Raw genomic sequence first — 23,685 nt, 5'->3', positions numbered from 1 at the left:
CAGATTCTTCCACAGGTGCTGCAGAAAAACTTGGTTGTCGGGGCTGCTACACAGTTGGCTCTCCCCTTGCACTTCTGTCTTTTTTCCTGCCAACTGCTAAGTCTCTTTGACTCGCCACACTTTAGCCCCGCCTTTATGGTTGCCCGCCAGCTCTGGCGATCACTGGCAACTGACTCCCACGACTTGTGATCAATGTTACAGGACTTCATGTCGCGTTTGCAGACGTCTTTAAAGCGGAGACATGGACGGCCGGTGGGTCTGATACCAGTGACGAGCTCGCTGTACAATGTGTCCTTGGGGATCCTGCCATCTTCCATGTGGCTCACATGGCCAAGCCATCTCAAGCGCCACTGACTCAGTAGTGTGTATATGCTGGGGATGTTGGCTGCCTCGAGGACTTCTGTGTTGGAGATGTGGTCCTGCCACCTGATGCCAACGATTCTCTGGAGGCAGCGAAGATGGAATGAATTGAGACATCGCTCTTGGCTGACATACGTTGTCCAGGCCTCGCTGCCGTAGAGCAAGGTACTGAGGACACAGGCTTGATACACTCGGACTTTTGTGTTCCATGTCAGTGCGCCATTTTCCCACACTCTCTTGGCCAGTCTGGACATAGCAGTGGAAGCCTTTCCCATCCACTTGTTGATTTCTGCATCTAGAGACAGGTTACTGGTGATAGTTGAGCCTAGGTAGGTGAACTCTTGAACCACTTCCAGAGCGTGGTTGCCGTTATTGATGGATGGAGCATTTCTGACGTGAAATGAAGCAGGGTTAATAAGCAATGTCATAGTAATAGATCCACTGGGAAACAGTGATCATAATACCACTGAATTCCATGTTAAGTTTGAAAGTGACATGCTCCAATCACAAACAAGAATCTTAAACTTAAACAAAGCTAATTACGTAGGCATGAGGGGAGAACTGGCTAAGATAAATTGGGTAAATAGACTAAAAGGTTTGGCGGTAAATAAATAGTGGGAAACCTTTAAGGAAACAATTCAAAATGTTCAACTAAAATACATTCCTTTGAAAAACAAAAACTCAGCAAGAAAGACCCATCCGTGGCTCACTCAGGAAGTTAAGGAGAGTATCAGATTAAAAGAAAAGGCTTACAATGTTGCAAAAAAATAGTAGCATGTCTGAGGATTGGGAGTGTTTTAGAAAACCAGCAAAGGGCCACTAAAAAGTTGATAAAAAGAAAAAAATAGAATGAGAGTAAACTATTCAGCAATATAAAAACAGATTGTAAGAGCTTTTATAAGTACATAAAAAGGAGGAGAGTAGCTAAAGTAGACAGTGGTCCCTTAGAGGCAGAGACAGGAGAAATCATCATGGGGAATGAGGAAATGGCAGAGGCATTGAACGAATATTTTGTGCCTGTCTTCACAGTAGAAGACACAAGTTCCATACCAGAAATAGCAGTAACCTAGGGGTTAAAAAGAGTGAGGAAATTAGGATATTGATATCAGCCAAGAAAAAGTATTGGAGAAACTTGAGGGACTGAAATCTGATAAATCTCCAGGACCAGGTGGCCTACATCCTAGGGTTTTAAAAGAGATCGCTGCAGAGATAGTGGATGCACTGGCTATGATTTCCCAAATTCCTTAGATTTGGGAACAGTCCCATTGGATTGGAAGTTGGCAAATGTTACACTGCTTTTCAAGAAAGGAGGGAGAGAGAAAACAGGGAACTATAGGCCAGTTAGCCTAATGTCATTGGGAAAATGCTGGAATCTATTATTAAGTCTTAATGCACATCGAAAAGCATAGTCTGATTAGAACAAGTCAACATGGTTTTACTAAAGGGAGATCATGATTGACAATTTATTAGACATTTTTGAGGTTGTAACTGGTAGGGTAGATAACGGGGAACCAGTAGATGTAGTATACCTGGATTTCCAAAAGGCATTTGATAAGGTGCCACACAAAAGGATAATTGGCAAGATAAGGGCTCATGGAGTTGGGGGTAATGTATTAGCATGGATAGAGGATTGGTTAACAGGCAGGAAGCAGAGAGTGGGCATAAATGGAGCATTTTCAAGTTGGCAGGCAGTGAATAGTGGGGTGCTACAAGGATCAGTGCTGGGACCTCGGCTATTTACAATCTATATTAATGACTTGGATGAAGAGACAGAGTAATGTATCTAAGTTTGCTGATGATACAAAGCTCGGTAGAAAGGTAAGCTGCAGGGAGGATGTAGAGGCTGCAAAGAGTTATAGACAGGTTAAGTGAGTGGGCAACAAGATGGCAAATGGAGTCTAATATAGGGAAGTGTGAAGTTATTCACTTTGGTCATTAGAAAAGCAGGATATTTTTAAAAAGGTGTGCAACTTGCAAGTGTCGATGTTCAAAGAGACTTGGGGGTACTCGTACAAGGAACACAGAAAGTTAACATGCAGGTACAGCAAGCAATTAGAAAGGCAAATGGTATGTTGTCCTTTAATGGAAAGGCAATTGGAGTGCAGGAGTAAAGAAGCATTGCTCCAATTGTACAGGGCTTTGCTGAGACTGCACCTGGAATATTGTGTGTAGTTTTGGTCTCCACATTTAAGAAAGGATATACTTGCACTGGAGGCAGTGCAGTGAAGATTTACTAAATTGGTCCCTGGGATAAGGAGGTTGTCCTATGATGAGAGGCTGAGTAAATTGAGCCTATATTCTCTGGAACAAAAACAAGAAATGCTGGATTCACTCAGCAGGTCTGGCAGCATCTGTGGAAAGAGAAGCAGAGTTAACGTTTCGGGTCAGCGACCCTTCTTCGGATTTCGCATTTCTTGTTTTTGTTTCAGCTTTCCAGCATCCGCAGTATTTTGCTTCTATATTCTCTGGATTTTAGAAGAGTGAGAGGTGAACGCATTGAAACATATAAAATTCTGAAAGGGCTTGATAGGGTAGAAGCTGAGAGATTGTTCCCACTAGTCGGGGAATCTAGAACACAGGGACACAGTCACAGGATAAGGGGTCAATCATTCAGGACTGAGATGAGGAGAAATTACTTCACTCAAAGGGTTGTGAATCTTTGGAATTCTCTACCCCAGAGGGTTGTGGATGCTCCATCGTTGAATACATTTAAGGCTGGGATAGATAAGATTTTTGGTCTTGCAGGGAATCAAGGGATATGGGGAGTGGGCAGGAAAGTGGAGTTGAAGCCCAAGATCAGCCATGATCATATTGAATGGCGGAGCAGGCTCGATGGGCCAAATGGTCAACTTCTGCTCCTATTTCTTGTGTTCTTGTGACAGAGGGAGAAAGGGACAGAGGGAGGGAGACAGGAACGGAGGGAAGGAGATAGGGAGGGTGATAGGGACAGAGGGAGGGAGATAGGGATGGGGGAGACAGGGACAGAGTGAGATAGGGAGGGAGGGAGACTGGGACAGAGGAAGGGACAGAGGGAGAGAGAGGGACAGAGGGAGATAGGGACAGAGGGAGATAGGGACAGAGGGAGGGAGGGACAGAGGGAGATAGGGACAGAGTGAGGGAGGAAGGGACAGAGGGAGATAGGGACAGAGTGAGGGAGGGAGGGACAGAGGGAGATAGGGAGATAGGGACAGAGGGAGGGAGGGATAGAGGGAGATAGGGACAGAGTGAGGGAGGGAGGGACAGAGGGAGATAGGGACAGAGTGAGGGAGGGACAGAGGGAGATAGGGAGGGAGATCGGGAGGGCAATAGGGAGAGAGGGACAGAGATAGGGAGGGAGATAGGGAGATAGGGACAGAGTGAGGGAGGGAGATAGGGAGAGAGGGAGGGCAATAGGGAGAGAGGGAGGGAGGGATAGAGGGAGATAGGGACAGAGTGAGGGAGGGACAGAGGGAGATAGGGAGGGAGATAGGGAGGGCAATAGGGAGAGAGGGACAGAGATAGGGAGGGAGATAGGGAGAGAGGGAGGGCAATAGGGAGAGAGGGACAGAGATAGGGAGAGAGGGAGGGCAATAGGGAGAGAGGGAGGGAGAGAGGGACAGAGATAGGGAGGGAGGGAGGGCAATAGGGAGAGAGGGAGGGAGAGAGGGACAGAGATAGGGAGAGAGGGAGGGCAATAGGGAGAGAGGGAGGGAGAGAGGGACAGAGATAGGGAGGGAAGGAGGGAGGGCAATAGGGAGAGAGGGAGGGAGAGAGGGACAGAGATAGGGAGGGAGGGAGGGCAATAGGGAGAGAGGGAGGGAGAGAGGGACAGAGATAGGGAGGGAGGGCAATAGGGAGAGAGGGAGGGAGAGAGGGACATAGAGGGGAAGGAGGGAGGGCAATAGGGAGAGAGGGACAGAGATAGGGAGGGAAGGAGGGAGAGCAATAGGGAGAGAGGGAGGGAGAGAGGGACAGAGATAGGGAGGGAGACAGAGTGACGGCAGCAGTAATGAGCTGTGAGTCCCAGAGGCTGAGACTGTCTCGCTTTAAGACGGGAGTTTGCGCAGAGGCAGCGGCGGAGACAGAGACTCTGCGGAGAATCGGAGCGGAGCTGGAAACAGAAGCAGCGGATCAGGGAGCGGGAGCAGAGCCGGAGCAGAGCCGGAGCCCGGGGCGATGGCAGCGGCCGGGGATCCGGGGAGGAGAGGCCGGGGCAGAGGCACCGGGAGAGGGGGAGCGGGGGTGCTGCTGTCCTGGAGAAGCTGCTTCCTGCAGGCGCTGCTGTGGCTGCTGCCGGTGTGCGGGGAGGAAAGAACCGAGAGAACCTTCATCGTGGAGGTAGGAGGGGAGAGGGGGGGAGAGGGTCCCGATCCCGATCCCGATCCCGGTCCCGGTCCCCGATCCCGATCCCGGTCCCCGGTCCCGGTCCCGGTACCGATCCCCCCTCCCCCACTCCCAGTCCAGGATGTTCGGGCGATAGGGTCGCGCGATCTGTGGCCGCTTCAGGCACCGACTGTCCCGGGATTCGGATTCGGGTTGGGTTGAACTGGGCTGAGCTGGGATGGGTTGAGCTGAGCTGGGATGGGTTGAGCTGAGCTGGGATGGGTTGAGCTGAGCTGAGCTGAGCTGGGATGGGTTGAGCTGAGCTGAGCTGGGATGGGTTGAGCTGAGCTGGGATGGGTTGGGTTGAGCTGAGCTGGGATGGGTTGGGTTGAGCTGAGCTGGGATGGGTTGAGCTGAGCTGGGTAGGGTTGAGCTGGGTAGGGTTGAACTGAGCTGGGATGGGTTGAGCTGAGCTGGGTTGGGTTGAGCTGGGATGGGTTGAGCTGGGATGGGTTGAGCTGAGCTGGGATGGGTTGAGCTGAGCTGGGTTAGGTTGAGCTGGGATGGTTTGAGCTGAGCTGGGTTGGGTTGAGCTGGGCTGGGTAGGGTTGAGCTGAGCTGGGTTGGGTTGAGCTGAGCTGGGTTGGGTTGAGCTGGGATGGGTTGAGCTGGGATGGGTTGTGTTGAGCTGGGTTGTGTTGAGCTGGGTTGTGTTGAGCTGGGTTGTGTTGAGCTGAGCTGGGTTGAGCTGAGCTGGGTTGAGCTGAGCTGGGTTGAGCTGAGCTGGGTTGTGTTGAGCTGGGTTGTGTTGAGCTGGGTTGTGTTGAGCTGGGTTGTGTTGAGCTGGGTTGTGTTGAGCTGGGTTGTGTTGAGCTGAGCTGGGTAGGGTTGAGCTGAGCTGGGTTGAGCTGAGCTGGGTAGGGTTGAGCTGAGCTGGGTAGGGTTGAGCTGAGCTGGGATGGGTTGAGCTGAGCTGGGATGGGTTGAGCTGAGCTGGGTTGGGTTGAGCTGGGATGGTTTGAGCTGGGATGGGTTGGGTTGAGCTGGGATGGGTTGGGTTGAGCTGGGATGGTTTGAGCTGAGCTGGGTTGAGCTGAACTGGGTAGGGTTGAGCTGAGCTGGGTAGGGTTGAGCTGAGCTGGGTTGGGTTGAGCTGAGCTGAGCTGGGTTGGGTTGAGCTGAGCTGGGTTGGGTTGAGCTGGGTTGGGTTGAGCTGAGCTGAGCTGGGTTGGGTTGAGCTGAGCTGGGTTGGGTTGAGCTGAGCTGGGTTGGGTTGAGCTGAGCTGGGTTGAGCTGAGCTGGGTTGGGTTGAGCTGAGCTGGGGTTAGGGATGATTATCGGGTGTGAGCCTGTGTTGTGCGAGTGACTTTGGGATGCTGTTGGTTTGTGCCAGTGTTTTGCAGCTTGCTGGGATGTCCAGCTCTCCTGTGTGCTGCAGTTTTACATCCGGATAAATTGCAGATGTATTTCTTGCTGTTGATAAAGCAGATTCAGGAATCGGGCTATAAATAGCACAATGAGCGACTGAGCCGGGGAACAGGGTTGGTCCTGTCTCAAGATGATTTTGCAAACATTTTTTCTGCCATTTCAATAAACGGAATGTACGGGAGGATGTGTTAAATGTGGTGATTCTGTGAATGAAATGCAGAGCTTGGGGAGTGTGTGAGCTGATGACAGAAACAGGAGACAGTTCCTGGTGTAAATCCAGTCCCTGCTCTAACCCCCCTCCCATCGCCCTTTTATTGTATTCAACCCTGTTTAATGTCATAGATTCGATCCGTTTGGACAGAAGCTCCTGAATTTTGCTGCTTAAAGCTGTGCGCTGTCTGTTATGTACCAGAGATGGATCTTAAATGGTTAGCAAGGTGATGTATTAGTCATTTCCTGTTTTGTGTGTGCCTTGTTCTACAATGGCTGCGTGTTACTGTTTATAATGACGAGATGTCACATCATGGGAGTGCAGCCCTGAAGATCAATGCACGGTAGAACGTTGCCTGACCAAGAACACAGACCCTTCCTCTGTCTGTGATGATGTGTTTATGTATTCATTTCATTTCATGTGTCTGGCATTCTCTGGGTCAGAATAATGTTGTGGGAAAAATAGTTGTCTTTCTGAAGCTATCCTAGTGACCAATTGATGGGAGGGTCCTTGTGGGAAACGGAACCTACTACACCAGGTGACCTCTGCACTTGAATCACATTTGACCTTGGTGCTTTTGATAAAGTTCCAAACCCGCGACCTCTACCAAATAGAAGGACAAGGGCAGCAGATTATTGGGAACACCACCACCTACAAGTTCCCCTCCAAGTCACACACCATCCTGACTTGGAACTATATCGCCGTTCCTTCACTGTCACTGGGTCAAAATCCTGGAACTCCCTTCCTAACAGCACTGTGGGTGTACCTACACCACATGGACTGCAGCGGTTCAAGAAGGCAGCTCACCACCACCTTCTCAAGGGCAATTCGGGATGGGCAATAAATGCTGGCATATCTAATCATAGACAGCAATGGCTTCTCTTCCTGTTCCTGCACCGTTACCTCTGGTGTCCCCCAAGGATCTATCCTCGGTCCCTCCTATTTCCCATCTACATGCTGCCCCTTGGTGACATCATCCAAAAGCACAGCATTAGTTTTCACATGTACACTGACAACACTCGGCTCTACCTCACCACCACCCCTCTCAAGTTCCCCACAGCCTCGAAATTATTGGATCTTCTTGTCTGACATCCGGCAATAGATGAGCAGAAATTTCTTCCAATTAAACATCAGGAAGACCTAAGCCACGGTCAAAGGTTCCCACCACAAATTCCGTTGCCGAAACCACCGACTCCATCCCTTCTCCCTGGCCATAGTCTTGAGGCTGAGTCAGTCTGTTCGCAACCTTGGTGTCACATTTGACCCCGAGATGAGCTTCCGACCTCATATTTATGCCAACACTAAGACCGCCGAGTTCCACCTCCGTAACATCACTCAACTTCACACCATCTCAGCTCATCTGCTGCTGAAACCCTCATTCATGCCTTTGTTACCTCTAGACTTGACTATTCCAATGCACTCCTGATCGGTCTCCCACATTCTACCCTCCATCAACTTGTCATCCAAAACTCTGCTGCCCTGGCCTTAACTCACACCAAGTCCCGTTCCCCTATCACCCCTGTACTCACTGACCTACATTAACACACACCAAGCCCCGTTCCCCTATCACCCCTGTACTCACTGACCGACATTAACACACACCAAGTCCCGTTCCCCTATCACCCCTGTACACACTGACCTACATTAACACACACCAAGTCCCGTTCCCCTATCACCCCTGTACTCACTGACCTACATTAACACACACCAAGTCCCGTTCCCCTATCACCCCTGTACTCACTGACCTCCATTAACACACACCAAGTCCCATTCCCCTATCACCCCTGTACTCATTGACCTACATTAACACACACCAAGTCCCATTCCCCTATCACCCCTGTACTCACTGACCTACATTAACACACACCAAGCCCCGTTCCCCTATCACCCCTGTACTCACTGACCTACATTAACACACACCAAGTCCCATTCCCCTATCACCCCTGTACTCACTGACCTACATTAACACACACCAAGCCCCGTTCCCCTATCACCCCTGTACTCACTGACCTACATTAACACACACCAAGTCCCATTCCCCTATCACCCCTGTACTCACTGACCTACATTAACACACACCAAGCCCCGTTCCCCTATCACCCCTGTACTCACTGACCTACATTAACACACACCAAGTCCCGTTCCCCTATCACCCCTGTACTCACTGACTATATTAACACACACCAAGTCCCGTTCCCCTATCACCCCTGTACTCACTGACCTACATTAACACACACCAAGTCCCGTTCCCCTATCACCCCTGTACTCACTGACTATATTAACACACACCAAGTCCCGTTCCCCTATCACCCCTGTACTCACTGACCTACATTAACACACACCAAGTCCCATTCCCCTATCACCCCTGTACTCACTGACCTACATTAACACACACCAAGTCCCGTTCCCCTATCACCCCTGTACTCACTGACCTACATTAACACACACCAGGTCCCGTTCCCCTATCACCCCCTGTACTCACTGACCTACATTAACACACACCAAGTCCCATTCCCCTATCACCCCTGTACTCACTGACCTACATTAACACACACCAAGTCCCATTCCCCTATCACCCCTGTACTCACTGACCTACATTAACACACACCAAGTCCCGTTCCCCTATCACCCCTGTACTCACTGACCTACATTAACACACACCAAGTCCCGTTCCCCTATCACCCCTGTACTCACTGACTATATTAACACACACCAAGTCCCGTTCCCCTATCACCCCTGTACTCACTGACCTACATTAACACACACCAAGTCCCATTCCCCTATCACCCCTGTACTCACTGACCTACATTAACACACACCAAGTCCCGTTCCCCTATCACCCCTGTACTCACTGACCTACATTAACACACACCAGGTCCCGTTCCCCTATCACCCCCTGTACTCACTGACCTACATTAACACACACCAAGTCCCATTCCCCTATCACCCCTGTACTCACTGACCTACATTAACACACACCAAGCCCCGTTCCCCTATCACCCCTGTACTCACTGACCTACATTAACACACACCAAGTCCCATTCCCCTATCACCCCTGTACTCACTGACCTACATTAACACACACCAAGTCCCGTTCCCCTATCACCCCTGTACTCACTGACCTACATTAACACACACCAAGTCCTGTTCCCCTATCACCCCTGTACTCACTGACCTCCATTAACACACACCAAGTCCCATTCCCCTATCACCCCTGTACTCATTGACCCACATTAACACACACCAAGTCCTGTTCCCCTATCACCCCTGTACTCACTGACTATATTAACACACACCAAGTCCCGTTCCCCTATCACCCCTGTACTCATTGACCCCCATTAACACACACCAAGTCCCATTCCCCTATCACAACTGTACTCACTGACCTCCATTAACACACACCAAGTCCCGTTCCCCTATCACCCCTGTACTCACTGACTATATTAACACACACCAAGTCCCGTTCCCCTATCACCCCTGTACTCACTGACTATATTAACACACACCAAGTCCTGTTCCCCTATCACCCCTGTACTCACTGACCTACATTAACACACACCAAGTCCTGTTCCCCTATAACCCCTGTACTCACTGACCGACATTAACACACACCAAGTCCCGTTCCCCTCTCACCCCTGTACTCACTGACCTCCATTAACACACACCAAGTCCCGTTCCCCTCTCACCCCTGTACTCACTGACCTCCATTAACACACACCAAGTCCCGTTCCCCTATCACCCCTGTACTCACTGACTATATTAACACACACCAAGTCCCCTTCCCCTATCACCCCTGTACTCACTGACCTACATTAACACACACCAAGTCCTGTTCCCCTATCACCCCTGTACTCACTGACTATATTAACACACACCAAGTCCTGTTCCCCTATCACCCCCTGTACTCACTGACCTACATTAACACACACCAAGTCCTGTTCCCCTATCACCCCTGTACTCACTGACTATATTAACACACACCAAGTCCTGTTCCCCTATCACCCCCTGTACTCACTGACCGACATTAACACACACCAAGTCCTGTTCCCCTATCACCCCTGTACTCACTGACTATATTAACACACACCAAGTCCCGTTCCCCTATCACCCCTGTACTCACTGACTACATTAACACACACCAAGTCCTGTTCCCCTATCACCCCTGTACTCACTGACTATATTAACACACACCAAGTCCTGTTCCCCTATCACCCCTGTACTCACTGACTATATTAACACACACCAAGTCCTGTTCCCCAATCACCCCTGTACTCACTGACTACATTAACACACACCAAGTCCCGTTCCCCTCTCACCCCTGTACTCACTGACCTCCATTAACACACACCAAGTCCCGTTCCCCTATCACCCCTGTACTCACTGACTATATTAACACACACCAAGTCCCATTCCCCTATCACCCCCTGTACTCACTGACCTACATTAACACACACCAAGTCCTGTTCCCCTATCACCCCTGTACTCACTGACTATATTAACACACACCAAGTCCTGTTCCCCTATCACCCCTGTACTCACTGACCTCCATTAACACACACCAAGTCCCGTTCCCCTATCACCCCTGTACTCACTGACCTACATTAACACACACCAAGTCCCGTTCCCCTATCACCCCTGTACTCACTGACTATATTAACACACACCAAGTCCCATTCCCCTATCACCCCTGTACTCACTGACCTACATTAACACACACCAAGTCCTGTTCCCCTATCACCCCTGTACTCACTGACTATATTAACACACACCAAGTCCTGTTCCCCTATCACCCCTGTACTCACTGACCTCCATTAACACACACCAAGTCCTGTTCCCCTATCACCCCTGTACTCACTGACCTACATTAACACACACCAAGTCCCGTTCCCCTATCACCCCTGTACTCACTGACCTACATTAACACACACCAAGTCCTGTTCCCCTATCACCCCTGTACTCACTGACTATATTAACACACACCAAGTCCCGTTCCCCTATCACCCCTGTACTCACTGACCTACATTAACACACACCAAGTCCTGTTCCCCTATCACCCCTGTACTCACTGACCTACATTAACACACACCAAGTCCCGTTCCCCTATCACCCCTGTACTCACTGACCTACATTAACACAGACCAAGTCCTGTTCCCCTATCACCCCTGTACTCACTGACTATATTAACACACACCAAGTCCTGTTCCCCTATCACCCCTGTACTCACTGACCTCCATTAACACACACCAAGTCCTGTTCCCCTATCACCCCTGTACTCACTGACCTACATTAACACACACCAAGTCCCGTTCCCCTATCACCCCTGTACTCACTGACCTACATTAACACACACCAAGTCCTGTTCCCCTATCACCCCTGTACTCACTGACCTACATTAACACACACCAAGTCCTGTTCCCCTATCACCCCTGTACTCACAGACCTACATTAACACACACCAAGTCCCATTCCTCTATCACCCCTGTACTCACTGACCTACATTAACACACACCAAGTCCCGTTCCCCTATCACCCCTGTACTCACTGACCTCCATTAACACACACCGTCCCATTCCCCTATCACCCCTGTACTCACAGACCTACATTAACACACACCAAGTCCCATTCCTCTATCACCCCTGTACTCACTGACCTACATTAACACACACCAAGTCCTGTTCCCCTATCACCCCTGTATTCACTGACCTCCATTAACACACACCAAGTCCCATTCCTCTATCACCCCTGTACTCACTGACCTACATTAACACACACCAAGTCCCGTTCCCCTATCACTCCTGTACTCACTGACCTACATTAACACACACCAAGTCCTGTTCCCCTATCACCCCTGTACTCACTGACCTCCATTAACACACACCAAGTCCTGTTCCCCTATCACCCCTGTACTCACTGACCTCCATTAACACACACCAAGTCCCGTTCCCCTATCACCCCTGTACTCACTGACCTACATTAACACACACCAAGTCCTGTTCCCCTATCACCCCTGTACTCACTGACCTACATTAACACACACCAAGTCCTGTTCCCCTATCACCCCTGTACTCACTGACCTAGATTAGCTCCTGGTAAAGCTACTCCGCAATTTTTAGAATTCTCATCATAGTTTTCAAAGTCCCTCCATGGCCTTGCCCCTCCCTATCTCTGTAACCTCCTCCAGCCCCACAACCCCCCGAGATATCTGCACTCCTCTTGAACTCTTCAGCTTGTTTGGATGAGAGTGGGGGCTGCAGAGTGGATGAGCAACCTGACCATGGCATCATAGTACAGGAAGCCATTCAAGTGGAGGGAGAAAAATGGAATGTAGTGGTAATAGGGGACAGTATAGTGAGGGGGATTGACACTGTTCTCTGCAACAAACAGCGAGAGTCCCGGTGCCTGGTACCAGGGTTTGGGACATCTGCTCTACAGTGGGAGGGGAGGATCCAGTCATTGTGCTCCATGTTGGTACAAATGGCATAGGCAGGACAAGGAAAGAGGTTCTGCATAGTCAGTATGAGGAACTAGGCACCAAATTAAGAAACTGAACCTCAAAAGTAATAATCTCTGGATTATTACCTGAGCAATATGCAAATTGGCATAGGGCAAATAAGATTAGAGAAATTAAATCAACAGATAAGGCTAGAGGTTACAAAAATAATAAAAGGACAAAACTAAAGGCTCTGTATCTGAATACACGTAGCATTCGAAACAAAACAGATGAACTGCGAGCGCAAATAGAAATAAATAAGTACGATCTGATAGTCATTACAGAGACATGGCTGCAGGATGGCATCGATTGGGAGCTGAATATTGAAGGGTACATGACATTTAGGAAAGACAGGAAGCTTGGAAAAGTTGGAGGGTGACTCTGTTAATGAATGATGGTATTAACGTAATAGAAAGGGATGAGCTGAGTTCAGGAAACCAGGATGTAGAAGCAGTTTGGGTAGAGATAAGAAATCATAAAGGCAAGAAGTCACTTGTGGGAGTGGTGTACAGGCCACCTAACATTAAGCACACTGTAGGACAGGGTATAAAGGAAGAAATAATGGCAGCTTGTCAGAAAGGTACAGCGATCATTATGGGGGATTTTAATCTACATATAGACGGGAAAAATCGGATGGGCAGAGGTAGCCTAGATGAGGAGTACATAGAATGTTTTCGGGATAATTTCTTGGAACAATACGTTCTGGAGCCAACCAGAGAGCAGGCTATACTAAACCTGGTATTGTGCAACGAGATAGGATTAATTAATGACCTCATAGTTAAGGTGCCCCTCGGTAGCAGCGATCATAATATGATTGAATTTTACATTCAGTTTGAGGGAGATAAGAGTGGGTTCAAAACCAGTATTTTAAACTTAAATAAGGGCAATTATGAGGGCATGAAAGCAGAGCTAGCTAAAGTGAACTGGCAAATCAGGTTAAGGGATAGGTCAATAGAGATGCAGTGACAGACATTAAAGGGGATATTTCAGAATACACAGAATAGATACATTCCAATGAGAAAGAAAAATTCCAAGGGTGGGACCCACCATCTGTATTTAACTAAAACAGTTAAAGAGAGTATCAAACTTAAAGAAAAAGCCTATAATTGCGCAAAGATGGGAGGCAGGTCAGAAGATTGGACAGAATATAAAAAACAGCAAAGAATGACTAAAAGATTGATAAGGAAGGTAAAATTAGAGTACGAGAGAAAGCTAGCTAGAAATTAGATTAGATTAGATTAGAGATACAGCACTGAAACAGGCCCTTCGGCCCACCGAGTCTGTGCCGAACATCAACCACCCATTTTATACTAATCCTACACTAATCCCATATTCCCAACAAACATCCCCACCTGTCCCTATATTTCCCTACCACCTACCTATACTAGTGACAATTTATAATGGCCAATTTACCTATCAACCTGCAAGTCTTTTGGCTTGTGGGAGGAAACCGGAGCACCCGGAGAAAACCCACGCAGACACAGGGAGAACTTGCAAACTCCACACAGGCAGTACCCGGAATTGAACCCTGGAGCTGTGAGGCTGCGGTGCTAACCACTGCGCCACTGTGCCGCAGATACAGATAGTAAGAATTTCTATAGATATTTAAAAAAGAGTTAACTTATAGAAAGTGTGTCTGGGGAATTAATAATGGATAATAAAGAGATGACAGATGAATTGAACAGATATTTTGCATCAGTCTTCACTATTGAGGATACAAGTAACATCCCAGTATTAGCTGTAAATCAGGAAATGGAAGGGAGGGAGGAACTCAAGAAAATTACAATCACCAGGGAAGTGGGACTGAACAAATTGTTGGAGCTGCAGGCTGACAAGTCCCCGGGTCCTGATGGACTTCATCCTAGGGTGTTAAAAGAAGTGGCTGGTGAGATAGTTGATGTGTTAGTTTTAATTTTCCAAAATTCCCTCGATTCAGGGAAGATTCCATTAGATTGGAAAATAGCGAATGTAACTCCTTTATTCAAAAAGGGAGAGAGACAGAAAGCAGGAAACTACAGGCCAGTTAGCTTAACATCCGTCTTGGGGAAAATGTTAGAAGCTATTATTAAAGACGTTATAGCAGGGCATTTAGAAAAATTCAAGGTAATCAGGTAGTCAACATGGTTTTGTGAAAGGGAAATTGTGTTTAACCAATTTATTGGAGTTCTTTAAAGGAGTTGCATGTGCTGTGATAAAGGGAAACTGGTGGATGTACTGTGCTTAGATTTCCAGAAGGCATTTGATAAGGTGCCACATCCGAAGGTTATTGCAGAAAATAAAAGCTCATGGTGTAGGGGGTAACATATTGACATGGATAGAAGATTGTCTAGCTGGCGCAGGGCAGCACAGTGGTGCAGTGGTTAGCACCGCAGCCTCACAGCTCCAGGGACCCGGGTTCAGTTCTAGGTACTGCTTGTGCGGAGTTTGCAAGTTCTCCCTGTGACCGCGTGGGTTTTCGCCGGGTGCTCCGGTTTCCTCCCACAGCCAAAGACTTGCAGGTTGATAGGTAAATTGGCCATTGTAAATTGTCGCTAGTGTAGGTAGGTGGTTGGGAATATGGGTTAGTATAAATGGGTCTTTGTTGGTTGGCACAGACTCGGTGGGCTGAAGGGCCTGTTTCAGTGCTGTATCTCTAAACTAAAACTAAGAGGAAATAGAGAGTAGGCATAAATGGGTCATTTTCTGGTTGGCAAGATGTAATGAGTGGTGTGCCACAGGGATCTGTTTTGGGGCCTCAACTTTTTACAATTTATATAAATGACATGGATGAAGGGACCGAAGGTATGGTTGCCAAATTTGCTGATGACAAAAAGATAGGTAGGAAAGTAATTTGTGAAGATGACATAAGGAGGTTACAAAGGGATATAGATAGGTTAAGTGAGTGGGCAAAGACCTGGCAAATGGAGTATAATGTGGGAAAGTGTGAAATTGTCTACTTTGGCAGAAAGAATAAAAAAGAAGCATATTATCTAAATGGTGATAGATTGCAGAGCTCTGAGATGCAGAGGGATCTGGGTGTCCTAGTGCATGAATCACAAAAGGTTAGTGTGCAGGTTCAGCACGTAAATAGTAAAGCTAATAAAATGTTATCGTTTATTGCGAGGGGAATTGAATACAAAAGTAGGGAGGTTTTGCTTCAGCTATCCATGGCGTTGGTGAGACCACATCTGGAGTACTGTGTACAGTACTGCTCTCCTTATTTAAGGAAGGATGTAAATGCGTTGGAGGCAGTTCAGAGAAGGTTTACTAGTCTAATACCTGGAATGGGTGGGCTGTCTTACGAGGAAAGATTGGACAGGCTAGGCTTGTATCCGCTGGAATTTAGAAGAGTAAGAGGCGACTTGATTGAAACATAAAATCCTGAGGGGTCTTGACAGGGTGGATGTGGAAAGGATGTTTCCCCTTGTGGGAGAATCTAGAACCAGGAGTCACTGTTTAAAAATAAGGGGTCACCCATATAGGACAAAGATGAGGAGAATTTTTTTCTCTCAGAGGGTCGTGAGTCTTTGGAACTCTCTTCCTCAAAAGGTAGTGGAAGCAGAATCTTTGAATATTTTTAAGGCAGAGGTAGATAGATTCTTGATAAACAAGGGGTTGGAAGGTTATCGGGGGTAGGTGGAAATGTGGAGTAATCAGTTCAGCCATGAACTTATTGAATGACGGAGCAGCCTCGAAGGGCCGAGTGCCCTACTCCTGCTCCTAATTTGTCTGGTTGTGTGCATGTTCATAAGTAATTCCGGCCTCTTGAGCATCCCTGATTTCTATCGCTCCACCATTGGCGGCCGTGCCTTCAGCTACCTGGGCCCTGAGCTCTGGAATTCCCGCCCTAAACCTCTCCACCTCCCTTTTCCTCGCTCTCCTCCATTTAAGATGCTCCTTAAAACCTACCTCTTTGACCAAGCTTTTGGCCATCTGTTCTAAGATTGCCTTATGTGGTGCGTTGTCCGAGCTTGCTTTACAGTATTCCTGTGCTGTGCTTTGGGCTGTTTTATTACGTTATAGGTGCTACGTAAATATAAGTTGTTGTGATTGAAATGTATTGAAGATCAGCAGTAAGCAGTATCTTCCTTGGTAGCTCAGGTGATCAACGCATTGACAAGTGTTGGATTGACCAGCTGTATGGCCAGGGTCACAGGTCAAACCCTGGCCAGGGCAGTTGATGGTCTCGGTCAGGAATAACCCTGCAAGCTGCAATCGTCAGCTTCTGTATTCTGAGCTATGAAGCAGAAACATTATATATCCCTGTTCCTGATTGGGAACAGTGACTGTGTTTGTCGATATTGGATTAGAATAGGAATGAATCCCAGGATCCAGCAGCCTGCTGGGAATCAAAGTCCAAGCTCAAGCGTGAAGAATGATAATTAAGACAGTGCCAGAGGCCCATGGAAACACAACCCCGCTGACTCCCTATACACCCAGCAGGAGCCAGAACCACTCCTCCTAGATGCTCAGTATCATTTCCTTGCGTTTGTACTCTATGTCTCAGTTTATAAAGTCAACAATCCTGTATGATTTTTTAAAAAAGCCTTCTCGACTTGTCCTGCAATCTTCAAAAATTTGTGTACATGCACCCCCAGGTCTCTCTGTCTCTCTTCAGTTTTCCAATCCAAATGAATAACTTAACACTTCTCTGCATTAAATTTCATCTGCCTTGTGTCTGCCTATGTCCTGCTGAATATCCTCCCCACTGTTTACTACATTTTCAAGCTTTGTGTAATCTGCAAACTTTGAAATTATGTCCTGTCTACCCAAGAACAGGTTATTAATATATATCAAAAAGATCGGTAGTCCCAACATTGACCCTGGGGGAAACCACAATACTTCCCTCCAGTCTAAAAACAGTTATTCACCGCTACTCTCCCCTTTCTGTCCTTAATTTTGTATCCACTCAGCCACTGTCTCTTCAATCCCATCAGCTTCAGTTTTGCCAACAAGTCTGTTATTTGGTACTTGATCAAAAATCTTCTGAAAGTCCATACACAGAACATCAACTGTACTCCCTTCATCAACCCTCGACATTACTTCACCAAAGAACTTGATCGTTAGTCAAACACGATTTCCCTTTAAAATTCCATGCTGACTTTCATTTATTAACCCTTACTTTTCCAAGTCCTTTTTGGGGAGATGGTGGTGTAGTGGTAATGTCACTAAACTAGTAATCTAGAGGCCTGGGCTAATGCCCTGGGGACACGGGTTCAAATCCCACCACGGCAGCTGGTGGAATTTAAAATGAATTAGAAATGGGTTGAAGGGTTATGGAGAACGGGCAGGAAAGTGGAATTGAGGCTGAGGTGAGATCAGCCATGATCATACTGAATGGTGGAGCAGGCTCGAGGGGCTGAATTGCCTACTCCTGCTCCTAGTTCTTATTTTAAGTGTCAATTAATTTTGTTCCAGATTAATATCTCTTTAAAAAGTTTCCCCACCATCAACATTAGGCTGACTGGCCTGTAGTTGCCATAGGTAGACTGGTGAAATGGGCAGACACGTGGCAGATGAAATTTACTGCAGTGAAGTGATTCATTTTGGTTGGAAGAATGAGGAGAGGCAATGTAAACTAAATGGTATAATATTAGAGGGTGTGAAGGGACAGAGAGACCTGTGGTGTACGTACATAAATCTTTGAAGGTAGAAGGACATGTTGAAGGGTTGTTAAAAAGCGTACAGGATCCTTGGCTTTCTAAACAGAGGCAGAGAGTACAAAAGCAAGGAAGTTATGCCAAACCTTTATAAAACCTAGTTAGGACTGAGTGTGGCATTTCAATTCTGGGCACCACATTTTAGGAAGGATGTCGAGGCCTTGGAGTGGCTGCAGAGGAGATTTACTGGAATGTTCCCAGGGATGAGGGACTTCAGTTAATGTGGAGAGACCGAAAGCTGGAATTGTTCTCCTTAGAGTAGAGAAGGTTAAGGGGCGATTTAATAGAGGTGTCCAAAATCATGAAGCATTTTAGTAGAGTAAATAAAAAGAAACTATTTCCAGTGACAGAAGGGTCAGTGAATACAGATTTAAGTTAATTGGCAAAAGAACCAGAGGGGGAGATGAGGAAAAATCTTTTTTAACGCAGTGAGTTGTTGTGATCTGGAATGCGCTGCCTGAAAGGGCGGTGGAAGTAGATTCAATAGTAACTTTCAAAAGGGAATTGGTTCTATTCTGGGCTATGAGGAAAGAGCAAGGGAGTGGGATTAATTGGATAGCTTTCTCAAAGAGCCAGCATCAGCACGATGAGCCGAATGTCCTCCTCCTGTGATTTTTCAGTCAATGATTCTACCATCCCCACACTGAAGCAGGATTGTGACCAGAGCCTCCACAATTTCCACTCCTGTCAGTAACCGAGGACTCATCCCATCTGAACCAGGTGACTTTTCTACTTCGAGCGCTGCCAACTGTTCGGAACCTCCCCTTTATCCATTTTTATCCTATCCAATATCGCCATGACCTCCTTCTTTACTGCTACATTGGCAACATCCTCTTCTTTAGCAAAGACAGATGCAAAGTTCTCATTTAATACATCAGCTGTGCTCTCTGCCTGCACACGATCTCCAGGAAGCAATAGATCAGTGGACCATCAAGTTCCATCAAGCCAGACAGTGTGCGCCCGAGCCCTGCCTTTTCTCTGTTCCCTGTCACCCCACTACCCTCCCCCGCTGCCCACGGGCAAGCCCTTCCCCAACTTGGAACAATCCACTGCTGCCCACCCTCCCCTTTAGTGTAACCTAATGTCCACTTTTTGGCTTCAGTAATGTTCAGAAATGGTCACTTGTTGTTTTCCGGGATTGGACGACATTGACAAGATCCTGTTTATTGTCCATCCCTAGAAGCTGGCAAGCCTTCTCCATGAACCGCGGCAGTCTGTGAGGTATTAGGAAGGGAATTCCAGGATGTTGATCCAGCAACAATGAAGGATCAGCAACATATTTCCATATCTGTGACTTGCAGGTGGTGGTATTCCCATGCATCTGCTAGGTGGTAGTGGTCACAGGTTGGGAAGGTGATGTCGAAGGAGCCTTGGTGAGTCGCTGCGGTGCATCTTGTAGATGGTACACACTGCTGCCACTATGCGTCGGTGGTGGAGGGAGTGAATGTTTGTAGATGGGGTGCCAATCAAGCGGGCTGCTTTGTCCTGGATGGTGCCGAGCTTCTTGAGTGTTGTTGGAGCTGCACCCATCCAGGCAAGTGGAGAGTATTCCATCACACTCCTGACTTGTGCCTTGGAGATGGTGGACAGGCTTTGGGGAGTCAGAAGCTGAGTTACTCGCCTCAGGATTCCTAGCCTCTGACCTCCTCTTGTAGCCACAGTATTTATATGGCTGGTCTAGTTGAGTTTCCGGTCAATGTTAACCCCCAGGATGGAAATGCTATTTGATGTCAAAGGGAAATGGTTAGATTCTCTCTTTTTTGTGCTGGAGATGGTCATTGCCTGGCATCTGTGTGGTGCGAATGTTATTTGCCACTTATCAGCCCAAGCCTGAATGTTGTCCAGTTCTTGCTGTATTTTTACAAGGACTGCTTCAGTATCTGAGGAGTCACAAATGGAACTGAATATTGTGCAATCATCAGCGAACATCCCCACTTCTGACCTTATGATTGAAGGAAGGTCATTGATGAAGCAGCTGAAGATGGTTGGGCCTAGGACACTACCCTGAGGAACTCCTGCAGTGATGTCCTGGAGCTCAGATGATTGACTTCCAACAACCACAATCATCTTCCTTCGCGCTAGGTATGACTGCAACCAGCAGAGAGTTTTCCCCCTGATTCCCATTGACTCCAGTTTTGCTAGGGCTCCTTGATGCCATACTCGGTCAAATGCTGCTTTGACGTCAAGGGCAGTCACTCTCACCTCACCTGTTAAGTTCAGCTCTTTTGTCCATGTTTGAACCAATGCTGTAATGAGGTCAGGAGCTGAGTGGCCCTGGCAGAACCCAAATGGAGCGTCAGTGAGCAGTTTATTGCTGAGCAAGTGCTGCTTGATGGCACTGTTGATGACACCTTCCATCACTACTGATGATTGAGAGTAGAGCAGTAATTGGACGGGTTGGACTTGTCCTGCTCTTTGTGTACAGGACATACCTGGGCAATTTTCCACATTACAGGGTAGATGCCAGTGTTGTAGCTGTACTGGAACAGCTTGGCTAGGGGCGCGGCAAGTTCTGGAGCACAGGTCTTCAGTACTATTGCTGGAATGTTGTCAGGGCCCATAACCTTTGCCGTATCCAGTGCCTTCAGTCGTTTCTTGATATCACACGGAGTGAGTCGGATTGGCTGAAGTCTGGCATCTGTGATGCTGGTGGCCTCAGGAGGAGGCCGAGATAGATCATCAACTTGGCACTTCTGGCTGAAGATTGTTGCAAATGCTTCAGCCTTATCTTTCGCACTGATGTGCTGGGCTCCCCCATCATTGAGGATGGGGAATTTTTTTGGAGCCTCCTCCTCTGATTAGCTGTTTAATTGTCCACCACCATTCACGACTGGTTGTGGCAGGACTGCAGGGCTTTGATCTGATCTCTTGGTTGTGGGTCACTGAGCTCTGTCTATCGCATGCTGCTTCCACTGTTAAGCATGCAGATAGTCCTGTGTTGTAGCAGCACCAGGCTGACATCTCATTTTGAGGTATGCCTGGTGCTGCTCCTGTCATGCCCTCCTGTACTCTTCATTGAACCAGGGTTGGTCTCCTGGCTTGATGGTAATGGTAAAGTGAGGGATTTTTTTTTTATTCATTCGTGGAATGTGAGCATTGCTGGCTCGGCCAACATTTATTGCCCATCTCTAATTGCTGAACCATGAGGTTACAGATTGTGGTTGAATGTATTTCTGCTACTACTGATGGCCCACGGTATCGCATGGATGCCCAGTTTTGAGCTTCTAGATTACATATAGGATATGCATCATTGAAATCAGTTCTGAATTATTCCATTTAGCATGGTGGTAATGCCACACAACACGATGGAGGGTATCCTCAACGTGAAGACAGGACTTCATCTCCACAAGGACTGTGCTGTGGTCCTACCAATACTGTCATGGACCGATGCATCGGTGATGGGTAGATTGGTGAGAACGAGGTCAAGTAGGTTTTTCCCTTTTATTGGTTCCCACCACCTGCCGCAGACCCAGTCTGGCAGATATGTCCTTCAGGACTTGGCCAATAGTGTTGTCGCTGAGCCATGAGGGTGGAATGTGTTGGGTGAAGCATTGCGCAGAGGGCATGAGTTGGAAAGTTTCATGTATCTGTTACAAGAGCCCAGTACAATCCTGCAATTCCAGTTGGAGTATTATTCTTTAGATTTGGATTCTAGTTTTCTCTGATAGAAAAGAAATGCACAAAATTGAGGTGCACTACTCATCCTTCCCCCTCTCTGTCTCTCTTTATGCAGTTTTGTCTGCTAACTTCTTCCTCCAGTTGATATGGTCTACATGGATTTTAGCAAGCGTTTTGACAAGGTCCCACATGGCAGACTGGTTAAAAAAATAAAATCCTATGGGATCCAGGGAAATGCAGCAAGGTGGATACAAAATTGACTCAGTGGCAGGAAACAAAGTGTAATTGTTGACGACCGTTTTTGCGACTGGAGGGCTGTTTCCAGTCACGTTCTGCAGGGCTCAGTACTGGGTCCCCTGCTTTTTGTGGTGTATATTAACGATTTGGACATAAATGTAGGGGGCATGATCAAGAAATTTACAGATGACACAAAGATTGACCGTGTGGTAGATAGCGAGGAGGATAGTTGTAAGTTGCAGGAGGATATTGATGGTCTGGTCAGATGGGCAGAAAAGTGGCAAATGGAATTCAACCTGGAGAAGTGTGAGATGATGCATTTGGGGAGGTCAAACAAGGCAAAGGAATACACGATTAATGGGAAAATACTGAGAAGTGTAGAGGAAGTGAGGGACCTTGGAGTGAATGTCCACAGATCCCTGAAGGTAGCAGGACAGGTCGATAAGGTGGTTAAGAAGGCATAAGGAAGAATCCTTTCCTTTATTAGCCGAGGTATAGAATACAAGAGCAGGGAGGTTATGCTGGAACTGTATAACTCATTGGTTAGGCCACAACTGGAGTACTGTGTGGAGTTCTGGTCACCTCATTACAGAAAGGATGTAATTGCACTAGAGAGGGTACAGAGGAGATTTACGATGATGTTGCCGGGACTGGAGAAATGCAGCTATGAGGAAAGATTGGATAGGCTGGGGTTGTTCTCCTTGGAACAGAGAAGGCTGAGGGGAGATCTGATTGAAATGTAAAAAATTTTGAGGGGCCTGGATAGAGTGGAGGTGAAGGGTCTATTCACCTTAACAGAGAGGTCAGTGACGAGGGGGCATAGATTTAAAGTGATTGGTAGAAAAATTAGAGGGGAGATGAGGAAAACCTTTTTCACCCAGAGGGTGATGATGGTCAGGAACTCACTGCCTGAAAGGGTAGTTGAGGCAGAGACCCTCAACTCATTCAAAAGGAGTCTGGATATGCACCTCAAGTGCCGTAATCTGCAGGGCTACGGACCAAATGCTGGAAGGTGGGATTAGACTGGGTGGATCGTTTTTCAGCCAGCACAGACATGATGGGCCAAGTGGCCTCTTTCTGTGCCTTAAACTTTTTATGATTCTATACAAGCAGAATGACTTGCATTTAAGTTATACAACCTGTTAGGATTAATCAAATGTTTCCAGGTTACCTCCAAAATTAATGGCTCTGGTTAAACCCCAGCTGGACTAACTGCATTCAGTTTTGGATCCTGCACCTTGTTAAGGATATATTGGCTTTGGAGGGACTGCAACCAGAATAATACTCGGGCTAAAAGGGTTAAATTATGAGGACAACTGCATAAACCTAGCTTGTATTCCCTTGAATATAGAAGATTATGGGGTGATCTAACTGAGTTGTTTAAAATGATTAAAGGATTT

At 47.4% G+C, this 23,685-nt stretch overlaps 1 long non-coding RNA gene across 1 annotated transcript in view; it reads left to right on the top strand.

Annotated features, from left to right (window-relative positions):
- Positions 1-4,578: 4,578 nt before the first annotated feature.
- The window catches only part of LOC137378536 (uncharacterized), a 102,013-nt gene continuing 82,906 nt past the window's right edge, over positions 4,579-23,685 (top strand). The window contains exon 1 of the long non-coding RNA XR_010976625.1: positions 4,579-4,677. This is a non-coding gene — a long non-coding RNA (uncharacterized lncRNA). The remainder of the gene's footprint in view (positions 4,678-23,685) is intronic.

This window comes from Heterodontus francisci, chromosome 16 (assembly GCF_036365525.1).
Source record: "Heterodontus francisci isolate sHetFra1 chromosome 16, sHetFra1.hap1, whole genome shotgun sequence".
Classification (NCBI taxonomy): Eukaryota; Metazoa; Chordata; class Chondrichthyes; order Heterodontiformes; family Heterodontidae; genus Heterodontus; species Heterodontus francisci.
This window is presented reverse-complemented; position numbering and strand designations above follow the sequence as displayed.